This window comes from Prionailurus bengalensis, chromosome C2 (assembly GCF_016509475.1).
Source record: "Prionailurus bengalensis isolate Pbe53 chromosome C2, Fcat_Pben_1.1_paternal_pri, whole genome shotgun sequence".
NCBI lineage: Eukaryota > Metazoa > Chordata > Mammalia > Carnivora > Felidae > Prionailurus > Prionailurus bengalensis.
Genome location: NC_057350.1, coordinates 90,287,809 through 90,301,785, shown reverse-complemented (window position 1 = coordinate 90,301,785; position 13,977 = coordinate 90,287,809). Strand labels below are relative to the sequence as shown.

Below are 13,977 nucleotides of genomic sequence, written 5' to 3'. Positions count from 1 at the left end.
TGGGGAAGCAACTGGCTTTCCCTGACTCACTGGACTGTTTTTCTCCTTGTTTATAAAATTGAACATGTGACATGTAATAGTGACAGAGAGCAGATCGGTGGTTGCCTGGAGACAGGGAATAGGTGTAGGACAAGAGACTGTAAAGGGATATGAGGCGTCTTATAAGAATGATGGATATGTTCACTATCTCAATTGTGGTAAAGTTCTTATAATTCTACACATATGTCAAGTTGTGTGCATAACTATGTGCTATGTACTGTGCTGGTGGAACGTTTGTGTCTCCCGAAAAATTCATATATTGAATCCTAATCCCCAGTAGGATGGCATTTGAAGTGGGGCAAATGAGAGGTGATTAGGTCATGAGGGTGGAGCCCTCATGAATGAGATTAGTGCCTTCATAAAGGAGACACCAGAGGGCTCCCCAGCCCCCTTCTGCTGTGAGGACACAGTGAATCTGCTGGTGCCTTGATCTTGGACTTCCAGTCTCCAGAACTGTGAGAAATAAATTTTTGTTGTTTAGACGGCCACCCAGTCCATGGTATTTTTGTTACAGTAGCCCAAACAGACTAAGACATACTGATATTAATTATACCTACTAATTAAACTACAGAGAAACTTTAAAAAAAAAGTGAACATAACAAAAGAGAATACACATACACTTTTCAGAAAACCATGTCCTAGTGCTGTTAAAGGAATAATTATCCCCACTTAATTGTGCAGTTGCTTTTTTAAATACCCTCCCTGAGAGATTGAGAGATTCTTCTTGTAAAACCTGTGAACAGAGAGATGATAATGACGGTGTCAGATAATCCACTATAGTGGCAATTCTGGTATTAGATAATCTACTGCACTGAGTCATAAGTAAATGCTGACAAGTCTAACATCAGGCTGTGAGCAACAGAAAATGTCTGGCATTCACCAATTTTTAAAAAGTTCAACTCCTCACTTGGAACAGAAATTCATTAAGTTTATTATCTTTGATTATCCTTTTTGGTTGCCAAGGAGGTTTAAATAGGAACAATTATCTCTTTTACAGAAGGAGTGGCAGTGAAGAAACAAAACTTCAAAGGTCCTTGTACCTCCTGGAGAGGAGAGGAGAAAATACACTCTCCCGTTTCCAGCAGAGCCCACATCCCTTCAACAACAGCGGGCAGGTGCAGCCTCTGCTGGTGTCTGTCACCACCCTCAGGACCAAACACCCTAGTATCCCTTGCCCACCAGGCCACACCCCTCCTCAGCAGTCCAGACACCTTCCAGATGTTGAGGTATCTCAACATCCTCCAAACACCAGATGGAGGTATCTCAAGATCTGAGCACCAGCTACACAGCAACCCCTCACTGGAGGCCCAATCACCAAACCCCTGAGAGTCCAGAGACCAGTCAGTCCATGGGCCCCTCCTCTAAGCCCCAGGCTCTGGAAATACCACTAGTTCTCTTCTGTTCCTCTGTTCTCAAGGACAATAGCTTCTTCCTAAAGTCCCTAATCTTGGGGCGCCTGGGTGGCGCAGTTGGTTAAGCGTCCGACTTCAGCCAGGTCACGATCTCGCGGTCCGTGAGTTCGAGCCCCGCGTCGGGCTCTGGGCTGATGGCTCAGAGCCTGGAGCCTGTTTCCGATTCTGTGTCTCCCTCTCTCTCTGCCCCTCCCCCGTTCATGCTCTGTCTCTCTCTGTCCCAAAAATAAATAAAAACGTTGAAAAAAATTTTTAAAAAAAGTCCCTAATCTTGAAGTTGCTCTGTCATCCTTTTGCTCCTTCAGACTTCCAGTATGCATATATCCAATTCCCTATATTTAATCCCCTGTGTTTGAAGTACCTAGCACAACTTTCTTTTTCTAGCTAGGCTTTGACAGGTAAAAGGGACTCATTTCCCTCATAAACTGCAGTTTCTCCAGATCCTATAAGCTTAACAGACCCATTTTCCACCACTATCAAAGTGAACTAATAATTTATCAACTTTGTCAGCCTGGCTTTCCAGAAGCAAAGCGGTATACCTGGGAGCCTGGCCAGCAGACCAGCCCCAACATGAAAGTACAGGCAAGTAGCTGATGGAAAAGCACCCAGGTGAGAACCAGAGGACTGGATTCTAATCTGTAGCTGGATCTTTGGCTCCCTGACTTATCAGGGACAAGCCCTCAAGTCTCTTGAACTTGAAGTTATTCATTTGCTAAATGAGAGGGCTCAACTAGATGATCTTTAACTTCCCCTCTAGTTTTTATTTTATTAGAGTTAAAAACCCCTTTCTGTCTCAATTTCCTCATCTGAAAAATCTGAAAAGTAAGTGGCAATTCTACTTCTCTGAGAAGCTTGTTTTAAAGACACCACTTAATAGTTTTTATACTATTTGGAGGACAATTATTCAATCTCAGTACATTTCTTGAGCATCTCACTGTAGCAGGGGTACTATATACCAAGTGCTGAAAACACAGAAATGAATAAGATGCATGTCTTGCCTTCGAGGAATTTGCAGTAATAAACTGGAAAGGAAAGGGGGCTGAGACATGGCCTCCCAGAGGAGGTGCCATCTGAGGTGGGTTTTGAAGGGGCAATAGGCATTGGCTAGGCAGATAAAGGAGAAGAGCATTCCTAACAGACCTCATATTACAAAGACAAAGGTGTGAAAGCTCATGATGTCTTCAGAGAAGTAGAAACCATTCAACACCGTGGAAGCTTAAAGGGTGTTGAAGTAGTGGGGAGGAGGATGAGGGCTGAGGATGGCCACACCATTCGAAGAGGTTGGATCTCATCTTGTAGCCCCTGGGGACTACTGAGGAGTTTTTAGAAGAGGACTGGCATGGTTCCATTTCAGAAGAAGTGATGCTGGCAGCAACATGGAGAATCAGTCAGGAGCCAGCAGCCCAGCTTCAAGCTATAGCAGTCACCCAGGCCATGGATGATGAAGGCTGTAACTAGGACAATCACAACAGGAGAGGGAAGATTTGAGGAAGACACAGAATCTGAAGCAGGATCCAGGCTCCGAGCTGTCAGCACAGAGCCCAACACGGGACTCAAACCCATGAACCGTGATTATCGTGACCTGAGCCAAAGTTGGACACTTAACTGACTGAGCCACCCAGGTGCCCCAACACTCTCTAATCTTTAATGGACTTGACCATTCAGCAGTATTTAACACTAATGAACATTCCCTCCCCACTTTAGAAATTATTTTTCTTTCAACATAAATAGTATCTCATTTTCCTGACGTTCTTCCAACTCTCTAGTCTCTCCCTGAAGTCTTGTCTTTCCTTGCCCAGTCCTTACATTTAATATTCCTCAGGTTTCTCTCTTTGGCCCTCTTCCCTTCTCCCAATATGAACTCCCTGCTTATCTATTTGTTCTCTATACTTCAAATACCTACGACTCCCAAATAACTGTCTGACCCTCCGGCTCATATGGCTGGGAGCCTAGTGGCTATCTGTAAGCTCCATGAGGACAGGTTCCATGTCTGACTCATACAAACAGTGAGTGCATACATGTGCATGTAAAGATGTGTGTATGTGTGTGTGTGTGTGTGTGTGTGTGTGTGTGCACATGCGTGCACACACAGGAAAAGCACACTATCTGGAAAGGATTCATACCAGTTATTTGGGGTTATTTTTATGGGAGAAATGGACTTCCATTTTTTATTTAACATGTATGTATTTGTTTGAATTTTGTACAGTGAGCATGAATTGCTTTTATAATTTTCTAAAAGATAAAGGAATTCCTAAATAAATAAATAAAGGAATTCCATACCCTTTTCTCTTTTCCAACTGCTGCTGATCCTCATCATTTCTCCATGACCACTGTAACATCCTTGCCTCTAATCTCGTCTGCTCTCAGCTCCGTCCTCCAAATCATCTCCAAATCACAGGGTTACTATCACATCGCTCCCTCCTTAGAGACCTGCCAGGAATAAGTTCGCTCCTCATAAGGACTCCTAAGGAGTTCACGATCTGGCCCCCATCTTGGTCCCCAGCTTTATTTCCTCCTAGGCCTCCTCACCCTCTTTCAGGCACAAAGACCACATCATTCTCCATACAGCAAATTTCCTGGTGATTCTTGAAGATCCATCTCAATGGATTCCCCTGACTCTTTCAAGCAGATCAATCACCTCAACACTTTGCACCTCCATTTGAGCATTTCTATAGTAAATTTTTTTTTAATTTTTTTTTTCAACATTTATTTTTGGGACAGAGAGAGACAGAGCATGAACGGGGGAGGGGCAGAGAGAGAGGGAGACACAGAATCAGAAACAGGCTCCAGGCTCTGAGCCATCAGCCCAGAGCCTGACGCGGGGCTCGAACTCCCGGACCACGAGATCGTGACCTGGCTGAAGTCGGACGCTTAACTGACTGCGCCACTCAGGCGCCCCCCTATAGTAAATTCTAATGCATCTATGTTCAGCTTCACGAGAATATGAATCCACAGGTGCAACAGTCCTGCCTCAGCATGTCCTTGTCACCCTAGTGCCTGGCTCATTACCTGCCTGATAGTAGATGTTCAATAAGTATTTATTAAATGAATGAGAGATAAATTTCTTCTTTTAATTTTTTTATGTTTATTTATTTTTGAGAGAGAGGGAGAGACACAGCATGAGCAGGGGAGGGGCAGAGAGAGAGGGAGATACAGAATCCGAAGAAGGCTCCAGGCTCTGAGCTCTCAGCACAGAGCCAAACGCGGGGCTCGAACTCACAAACTGCGAGATCATGACCTGAGCCAAAGTCAAGACGTTCAGCTGACTGAGCCACCCAGGCACCCCAATTTCTAAGTGTACTTGGGAAAATGGTAACAAGTTCTTTCGGTTTCCTTCTACCTCTCCTCTATTTGCCTCCATATCCCATATCCAGGCATCCACTCTGCAGAGGAGGATACCATCACTGCCATCATATGCGTCCCCGAAGCCCTGGTGCCTGACCACACCACCCCCATCAAGGTGCCCCCCTCCCTGCCGATGCCTTGCTCAGTCACTGGAAAGCCTAGGAGAGCTGCCAGGGACATGGCCTTTGACGACCACTCACAAAGCACTCCTCTGCTTCCTTATCCAGAAACCCATGGTGGTAAGCAAGATGAGCCCTGTGGGGTTGGCTGAGAACTGAATGGGATAGTACCTGTAAAGCAACTAGAGCAGAATCTGGGTCCCTGCAGGAGACTCCACTATTCTTCCTTTCTCCCAGCATTGTTCTCTTTTTAATAGATTTTTGAAAACAAGAAAGACTTTGCCATTTTTTAAATGACTATTTAATGAAGGTAACAGCAGGTGATAGAGGCAGTAAGGGCAAAAGGCTTGCAGACAGAATCCTGCCTGGTGCTCTCAGGTCACTTTGCAAACAGCCCTGCTTTGTCTGCTTAAATACCCCTATTCTCTATTGGACTTCCGCAAATATACCCTGCCCTCCTCCTTCTGTAATGTCCCTTCTGCCCATCTTCTCTGCCTAGCTATACCTTACCCATTTTCAAGGCCCCGGTCACCAAGTTACCTCCTCAGTAGAGCCTGCTCTGATTATCCGAGAAGGAATTAGGTCATTTCTTTCTCTGTGTTTCCACTGAACATCATGCCCGCCTCTCTACCCACCTACATCACATTATTCTCAAAGCTCCATTTCTGGGTCAGCTTTCCCACACTAGAAAGAAGAGAGCTTTTGATGCTTCCTTCTCCATGATGCTTAAGAGATCTGCTCCAGAAGATGAGCCAGCACTTCTTTCCAAAGCTACAGAGTAAGTAAAGAAGAAATTAATTATAATTGACATGGAGAATTTTAAATCTGGAAGTTGCTATTTGAATTTGGAACAAGAAAGAGGCCCTTATTAAACCATTACAGGGCACAGAGTGGCAAGAGATACCGTTATCACTGGATGATATGGCGGGAATTCCTGGCTCTTCTGTGTTGGAATTTAATGTCTACCTTAAATAAATCTCACTCTCAATGGGGGTTTTGACAGTACCAGGGCCATTAATGAGGAAGAAAAACCCTGGAAACCTAATTATCAGCTCGAAAGACACCCAGGGACAGCTATGTGAGGAAAAGGTGTGAAATCTGACTGGTGTATCATTCGAGGCCTGTGCTGCGTCTGGTTGTTTGTAACTAATGCAATTATTTTCCTCTAGGGTTGTCTCTAAGGGACATTTTAAAGAATGCCATTTAAAGTGACCACACAGTAGACTGAAGAAAAAGAAGTAACAAATTGTATACAGACATCACGGAAAAGAGAGCCATCATGGAAAAAAGTGTGCTGACAAAGAAGATTACTCCTTCAAGCAAGGTTGCGCCTATTCTCTGATGGGCAGCCTTTAAATTAAAAGGTGTGGGTAGCCAATAAGTACCTTCAGAGAAGAGGGTGGGAGGACCACGATGACAAAAATTGTCCAGATTCTATTACATGTTATTTGTCACTCAAAAGAAAGGCTTTAACCGACAAAAGCAGGCTTTTCCCCAGACGGTGACTTTGCTGGGTATGTACTGGCTGCTTTGCTATGTTTTATTGTTCTATGTTTCACTGTTATGTTTTCTTCATTCTGTCCTTCAAGGAGCCTGAATTCAGTGTCCATATATACACACATGCCCTAAACAGCAGACTCTACTGTTTGATTAGCAAATTGCCTCAGAAACATTCAGGGAATTTCAGAAATATTTCACTCCAAAAAGACATGTGACTGTCCACCTTACTGGAGGGTAATCGCCTACATCAAAGTTCTTAAAAATGTGTCAGGCTTTCAGCCAGAAATTTACCTCCTAGGAAACTATTCTAAGAAAATTGTTAAATATTTGTGCAAATATGTGTGTATGAGGCCAATCATTGTAGTAAGTGGTTCAAATCCCTTAAATATCTGACCATTACAAATCGCTAAAAGAAATTACGATCCATTCACCTAATGAAATCTGGTAGCACCTAAAATTATATATCGGTAATAGTATATTAAATAGGAAAAAAAAGTTACAAAACAAAACGACTAGCACGCTCTCATTCTTTTTATTTTAAACTTTTTACATGTTTATTTATTTATGACAGAGAGAGACAGAGACAGAGTCAAGTGGGGAGGGGGAGAGAGAGAGGAAGACACAGATTCTGAAGCAGGCTCCAGGCTCTGAGCTGTCAGCACAGAGCCCAAGGCAGGGCTCGAACTCACAAGCCACGGGATCATGACCTGAGCTGAAGTCGGACACTCAACCGACTGAGCCACCCAGGTGCCCCTAGCATGATCTCATTCTTATGAGGAAAATAAAATTTTGGTTTTTTATTTTCCTAATCAGGTCAGTGGGTTGGTTGGTCAGTATAATAAAAAATAAGTTAAAGTGGTAAAACATAAGAAATAAACATTTTGTTTTAACCTAAAACATAAACGTACACTCCTCTACCAGTCATTTGATAAAGAGCCAAGATTAATTCATTTTGGTTGTGGGTCCACTTTTTATAGCTCTGCATCATCTGTCTTTATGTACCACATTGTCAAGTATTTTCAGTTTCAATTTCTTTAATTGGTGAGAAAACATAAAGAATGTTGTGAAGCAATCTAAGTCCAAAATACTTCCATATTTTTATAATTTTTCTCCAACTCTGATGGCTGTCTTGCCTCCACCTGACTTGATAGCAAAACTTAGCAAGTTGCATTTTTAAAAGTTTTTCCACACCATTGAAGTTAATTTCGATAAAAGTGACTCTCTTTGCAAAATCACATTTCATCAGTTTGCATAATTGAAATAACACAACCAGTATAAACAAATTTCGGTGGCGAAAATACAACTAGCTCTTGATCAGTAGACAAAGCTGGTGAGAAAGTAAATGCATTCTTGAAAGTGACCTCCTTGCCACATTAAGCAAAAAAATTTTTACTGAGCAAATGGAAAGCATTGTTTAACACAGCATGTGGGCCTGGCAGAGATCAGAGAAAGATGGAAATGCTCTTCTCCCAGCCGTCTGTGTGGCTGGCTGGACAATAATCTTCCCGTCTCAACCTCGGCCACCTCCCAAGGAAGTCTTCCATGATTTCCTTGACCATTCCTCCTATTCTTCATCACATCACCCTGTGTTTTCATCATAAAAAATCATTATCTGTAACTCTCATTTTTTCTTTGATCACTTGTGTCTTGTCTGTGTTCACCAACAGAATATAAACTTGACCATCCCATTGTTCGTTAGTGCCTAGCACAGTGCTTGATATGAAGTTGTCATTTGAACTTTCCTTAGAGTTCGTATATATGTATGAAAACTTATAGTTAAAGTGATCTAGTGGTGTTGGGAGGATGAAATATTATATCTCATCAGAGGAATACATACTCTTATCACCCACAGCGTAAGTTGCAAACAAGTTACTGATGTGGAAAACAGAGGCAGAAGGAAATGGCAGATAAAATTAAATTTCCTTCTAACCTGCAGCCCATTGACAACTACCTGAGGCTGGCAGAGCAATATGTTTCTCCAGGAACTCACTGTCTTAATGTTTTGCTAGCCTGAAAAACAACCTTAGCTTGACAATAGCTAGGCCTCCAGTATCCTGTGAGTCTTCTTTAGCATAGGAGAATCTCTTTGGAAACTTGCCTTTGACTTTCCCTCCCCCAACCCCCAAGTATATAATCAGTCTCTCCTGTAGGTCGCAAGGCAGCTCTTCTTGCCCATGGGTCTTGTCCCTGTGCTTTAATAAAAGCACTTTTATTCACTAAAGAAGTCTTTAAGAATTCTTTCTTGGCCGTCAGCTCCGGACCCCACCATCACTCCAAAACCTCATCATTTACCATTAAAAAATAGTTAAAATTATGATTGATAACACTCTGTTGTCATCATCTATTATCAAGCAACACATCCCAGGACTCTGATAAATAGAAACACCACAGACAGCAAGGGCACTGACAATTCTCTGGGAACTTCTCCAACAGCACACAATTTCTTTACTATTTGTATTATTAACATTTTACCCTCACAAATTTAACCTAGAGAAAGTAAGTATCTCATCTGATTTGACCTCTCTTCCCATGCAATTCATCCATAGTAACAAATCAAATAAACCTAATTATTCCTAGCATCTCTCCTTTAGAACGTGAAAGAACAAATTCTTTGTGATTTTCCAGGGCACTTTGAAAATCTCAAAGACCATTTTATATGCAAAAGACATTATTTAGGATTCACGTTTGCAAAGGCAAGAGTCTGACTCACCACCAGTCCCTCATTGCCAATAGAAATTAAGCACAAAGAGCTCCAAGAGGGTGAGCTACCTGGGTGGAGTAAACAGGTTTCCAAAGCAAGAGTTCTACTCCAACCCATGAGTCAGTATCCCAAATGTGAAAGACAATCTGAACCAACCAGCTAAGGGGATGATTTTCTTCAGAAGGAGATTTATTAATGAGGAATGTCTCAAAAGCAAAGGAAGGAGTCTGGGGTTTCATTGTGGCAGATCAACAAGAGAGTCATCTGCCAGTCGTCGAGAAGTCATGATGAAGGATGGGGTGGGTATATCTCAGAAAAAACAAGGGCAAGATGGTCCTTTGTGGTGTCAAGAACTCCTTCCTCAACTGATCTTTAGACTTCTCTGAGCACTCTTCTTAAGTAGGTCTCCTGCTTGGCCTCCTGACCCAGTTTCACAAGAATACTGGCAAACCAGTTTAGCAAGAATCTCCCCACCCCATAGCTAACCAAATTCCTCCCAGTAGTTTTCCATCCACTTGACCTTTTCGCCTGCCTATTGGCTGTAATTCCCATCTGCCCCTGTTGTATCAGAGATCAGTTCAATCTCTCTCACTGATTGCAATATTCCTGACCCCTGTTGCAATAGTCTTTTTTTAAGAGTAATAATTTATTTACTTTAAATTCAAGTTAGTTAACATACTGTAGTATTGGTGTCAGAAGTAGAACCCTGTGATTCATCACTTACATACAACACCCAGTGCTCATCCCAACAAGTGCCCTCCTTCATGCCCATCACCCATTTAGTCCATCCCCCCCCCCACCTCCCCTCCAGCAGCCCTCAGTTCTCTGTATTTAAAAGTCTCTTGTGGTTTGTCTCCCTCTCTGTTTTTATCTTATTTTTCCTTCCCTTCCCCTATGTTCATCTGTTTTGCTTCTTAAATTCCACATATGAGTGAAATCATATGGTATCTGTCTTTCTTTGACTGACTTATTTCACTTAGCATAATATATTCTAGCTCCATCCACGTTGTTGCTAATGGCAAGATTTCATTCTTTTTGATCACTGAGTAATATTTCATTGTTCTTTATCCATTCATGGACATTTGGGGTCTGTCCATAGTTTGGCTATTGTCAACAGTGCTGCTATAAACATTAGGGCACGTGTGCCCCTTTGAATCAGCACTTTTGTATCCTTTGGATAAATACCTACTAATGCAATTGTTGGGTCATATGGTTAATTGTATTTTTAATTTTTTGAGGAACCTCCATGCTGTTTTCCAGAGTGGCTGCACCAGTTTGCATTCCCACCAGCAATGAAAAAGAGTTCTCTTTTCTCTGCATCCTCACCAACATCTATTGTTTCCTGAGTTGTTAATTTTAGCCATTCTGACAGGTGTGAGGTAGTATCTCATTGTGGTTTTGATTTGTATTTCCCTGATGATGGGTGATGTTGAGCATCTTTTCATGTGTCTCTTAGTGACCTGGATGTATTCTTTAGAAAAGTGTCTATTCATATCTTCTGCCCATTTTTTCACTGGATTATTTGTTTTTTGGGTGTTGAGTTTGGTAAGTTCTTTATAAATTTTCAGTACTAACCCTTTATCTGATATGTCATTTGCAAATATCTTCTCCCACTCCTTTGGTTGCCTTTTAGTTTTGTTGCTGTGCAGAAGCTTTTTATCTTGATGAGGTCCCAATAATTCATTTTTGCTTTTGTTCCCCTTGCCTCCAGAGACAGGTCTGTTAACCAGTTGCTGCAGCCAAGGTCAAAGAGGGTACTGGCCTGTTTTCTCCTCTAGGATTTTGATGGCTTCCTGTATTACACTGAGGTCTTTCACCCATTTTGAGTTTATTTTCGTGTATGGTGTAAGAAAGTGGGCCAGTTTCATTCTTCTGCCTGCCACTGTCCAGTATTTCCAGCACCATTTGCTGAAGAGACTGTCTTTTTACCATTGGACGCTCTTTTCTGCTTTGTCAAATATTAATTGGCCATATATTTGTAGGCCCATTTCTAGGTTCTCTATTCTGCTCAATTATCTATGAGTCTATTTTTGTGCCAATATCATACTGTCTTAATGATTACAGCTTTGTCATACAGCTTGAAGACCAGAATTGTGATGCCTCCAGCTTTGGTTTTCTTGTTCAACATTACTTTGGCTATTTTTGAGCCTTTTCTGGTTCCATACAAATTTTAGAATTGTTTGTTCTAGCTCTGTGAAGAATGTTGATGTTATTTTGATAAAGATTGCATTAAGTGTATAGATTGCTTTCAGTAGTATTGACATTTTAACAATATTTGTTCTTCCAATCCATGAGCATGGAATACTTTTCCATATCTCTGTTCCTTCTTCAATTTCTTTCATGAGGTTTCTATAGTTTTCAGCATATAGATCCTTTACGTCTTTGGTTAGGTTTATTCCTACGTATCTTATGAGTTTTAGTACAATTGTAAATGGGACCAATTCCTAGATTTCTCTTCCTGCTGCTTTATTATTGGTGTATAGAAATGCAACCAAGGGGCACCTGGGTGAGTCAGTTGGTTAAGTGTCCGACTTCAGCTTAGGTCATGATCTTGTGGTTCGTGAGTTCGAGCCCCACGTCAGGCTCTGTGCTGACAGCTGGGAGCCTGGAGCCTGCTTCGGATTCTGTGTCCCCCTCTCTCTCTGCCCCTCCCTCACTTACACTCTGGCTGTCTCTTGAAAATAAATAAACATTAAAAATTAAAAAAAAAAAGAAATGCAACCAATTTTCAGTTATCAAAAATCTCCCAACAAACAAGAGTCCTATGCCAGATGGCTTCCCAGGGGAAATCTACCAGACATTTAAAGAAGAGTTATTATCTATTCTTCTGAATGTTACAAAAAATAGAAATGGAAGGAAAACTTCCAAACCCATTCTACGAGGCCAGCATCACTTTGAGTCCAAAACCAGACAAAAGACCGTACTAAAAAGGAGAATTATAGGCCAATATCCCTGAGAAGCATGAATGCAAAAATTCTCAACAAGATATTAGGAAATCGAATCCAGTAGAACATTAAAAAAATTACTCATTACAATCAAGTGGGATTATTCCTGGACTGCAGTGGCGGTTCAATATTTGCAAATCAATCAATGTGATATACTACATTATAATAAAAGAAAGGATAAGAACCATATGATCCTCTCAATAGATACAGAAAAAGCATTTGACAAAATACTGTATCCTTTCTTGATAAAACCCTCAAGAAGGTAAGGATAGGAAGAACATAACTCAACATCATAAAAGCCATATAAGAAAGATCCACCACTAATATCATCCTTAATGGGGAAAAACAGAGCTTTCCCCCTGAGATCAGGAACTCAACAGGGATGTCCACTTTCACCACTGCTGTTCAACACAGTACTGGAAGTCCTGGCCTCAGCAATCAGACAACAAAAAGAAATAAAAGGCATACAAACTGGCAAAGAAAAAAGTCAAACTTTCACTCTTCACAGATGACATGATACTCTACATGGAAAACCCAAAAGACTCCACCAGAAAACTGTTAGAGCTGATACATGAATTCAGCAAAGTTGCAGGATATAAAATCAATGTACAGAAATTGGTTGCAATAGTCTTGAATAAAGTCTTCCTGGACTGTTTAACTCGATATGGTCCAATTTTTCTTTGAGAACAGTTACCTGTTTCTGAAACACAAATGTGTGGTGGGATTTCTTAACTGTCACTATTTTCTCTGGAAGCACAGGACTCCTATGAAGTTGAACATTGTCAGAGGTGATAAGAAAACTGATCTCCCCAGTGGTTTGCACCAAATAATTAAGTGCTTTCAAAATGCTGATTAAGTCTAATTTCTTTCTGACCATAAGGGAAACAACACCTTTTATCAACAGGTGTTCTTTGAGCACCCTACTCTGGGCCAGCCTATCTGAAAGGAATAATAAGGTGATCAAGATAGGAGGATATGAGAAGAAATCAGCCCCACCCCAATCTAGAAATTTCTTGCCCTGTTAAAAAGTCACCCAGCCAGAACTGTCCTCAAGATTTTACTCCCTACTGCAATCATGACCCCATTACAAAATTTCAAAGTCATAAGCTTTTTTTGTTCTCCAGGACAAATAATGTGCCTCAGTGTATCTTCACAAGTGTATTAGACCTCTTTTCAAATGTATATTACCAGTACTCCTTTCAAATATAGCTCTTTTCAAAAAGGTTTTGGAAGTCAACTTATAAGTTGACTTATAAGTTCATCTTCCCTTCCCTGTTAAGTGTCTCTTTGCCTCCTTTAGCTACGTGCGTATTATGAAGCCCCTTCTCCCCAACTGACCATGAAGCAAAGCCTGAAGTGTACACTGAATAAAAGAGAATGTCTGTCACTGAGACAAGAAAACTGAAGGCACCCCATAAGAGAAAAAGCTGGGTTTTTTCCCTTTGCTTCTCTTCCAGCTTTTATTCTTGCTAGGACCTGCACCCCTGCCCTACACATGCCTTCATGTATGCCCTCCTTGTAAGGGACAAAGAGTTAATGATACCTTTGGAGTCTTTCAGCACAACAGATAATATCTAAGGAATGACACGGCAGAGTCATCATGTGACTATTCCAGATTACTGGCACTGGACATATCGACACCAAGACCCTTGGCTTCAGGCTGTAAGTGACTTATGATGGACATCTAGACCCTGTCCTTGTTGTAACCAGTTTCTGGATGCCTAAGAGGACACGTGTACCAGACCACAATTGTTAATAAAAACCCCAGGTCCCAAGCAAAGAAAAGACTCTCTCTTTTCCTTTCCAGGTCTCCTGGACGCTCCATCTGTATCTCTCTCTGTCTCTCCGTATAGATAGATATAGCTATAGCGATAGTGATAAAGATAGAGATGGATATACATATATCCAATAAGCTC

The 13,977-nt window shown here is 41.5% G+C and overlaps 1 long non-coding RNA gene across 2 annotated transcripts; it reads left to right on the top strand.

Annotated features, from left to right (window-relative positions):
• The first annotated feature begins 5,446 nt into the window (after positions 1-5,446).
• LOC122491718 lies at positions 5,447-7,035 on the top strand. 2 transcript variants are annotated; one of them, XR_006299426.1, is made up of 3 exons: positions 5,511-5,693; positions 6,085-6,279; positions 6,987-7,035. It is a non-coding gene; the product is annotated as an uncharacterized LOC122491718 (long non-coding RNA). The 2 variants fall into 2 exon arrangements; XR_006299425.1 differs by lacking the exon at positions 6,987-7,035 and having other exon boundaries at positions 5,447-5,693; positions 6,085-6,751.
• The last annotated feature ends 6,942 nt before the right edge of the window (positions 7,036-13,977 follow it).